The sequence below is a fragment of the Austrofundulus limnaeus genome, unplaced genomic scaffold (genome assembly GCF_001266775.1).
Source record: "Austrofundulus limnaeus strain Quisiro unplaced genomic scaffold, Austrofundulus_limnaeus-1.0 Scaffold7099, whole genome shotgun sequence".
Classification (NCBI taxonomy): Eukaryota; Metazoa; Chordata; class Actinopteri; order Cyprinodontiformes; family Rivulidae; genus Austrofundulus; species Austrofundulus limnaeus.
This window is the reverse complement of record NW_013959501.1, coordinates 1,635-1,925: the sequence shown is the minus strand read 5'-3', so window position 1 is coordinate 1,925 and position 291 is coordinate 1,635. Positions and strand designations below refer to the sequence as shown.

Here is a 291-nt window from a genome sequence, read left to right as displayed (position 1 = left end):
CCGCTCCCCGGAACCAAAATCACACGGCTGCTGTTTCCGCCCGGACCCAGTCCCACATCAGAAGGTTGGTTGCTTATATTATTTTTATCAATAATATATTCTTGTTGAATCAACCTGACCCAGCCTCTCTGTATCCAGACCGGCCGTTTCCGGATTCCTGCCTCCCAGCGTCTACAGCACTTTTTAATAATAAACTTGTTAAACTGCTGTGTGTGTTCGGATATCATTCAGAGTTCAAAAACCCACTCTTAACAAAATACAAACATGAGTGCATTCAGCCTGGACTAACAG

At 44.7% G+C, this 291-nt stretch overlaps 1 long non-coding RNA gene across 1 annotated transcript; it reads left to right on the top strand.

Moving 5' to 3' along the window:
• Positions 1 to 207, top strand: LOC106512456 (uncharacterized). Its single transcript, XR_001309677.1, has 2 exons — positions 1 to 64; positions 139 to 207. It is a non-coding gene; the product is annotated as an uncharacterized LOC106512456 (long non-coding RNA).
• The last annotated feature ends 84 nt before the right edge of the window (positions 208 to 291 follow it).